This window comes from Sinocyclocheilus anshuiensis, unplaced genomic scaffold (assembly GCF_001515605.1).
Source record: "Sinocyclocheilus anshuiensis isolate Anshui unplaced genomic scaffold, SAMN03320099.WGS_v1.1 scaffold1761, whole genome shotgun sequence".
Classification (NCBI taxonomy): domain Eukaryota; kingdom Metazoa; phylum Chordata; class Actinopteri; order Cypriniformes; family Cyprinidae; genus Sinocyclocheilus; species Sinocyclocheilus anshuiensis.
Window position 1 is genome coordinate 59,435 of NW_015538073.1, and position 296 is coordinate 59,730.

The following is a 296-nucleotide window of genomic DNA, read 5'->3' on the forward strand; positions in this document are numbered from 1 at the left end:
AATACCAATTTATTTCCGAACGCATGTGCTGTTCTCCTTCCACTCCCCCCTACAGAATGACGAGGCAGGGAATTGAATTATAAATAGGCCTACATAGGCTACTTCAAAATTCAATCTTTTTATACTTTATTAAAATGGGTAAATAAAATATAAATAATGAAATGCAATAAATAATCGTAATAATAATCTAATGAAATGATAAATACATTTGTATAGTTTATGTTTAATATCTATTAATAGTGAAAACTAGTTAACAAAAAAAGTTCAAATAAAGTTATATATTACTCTTAAAAATC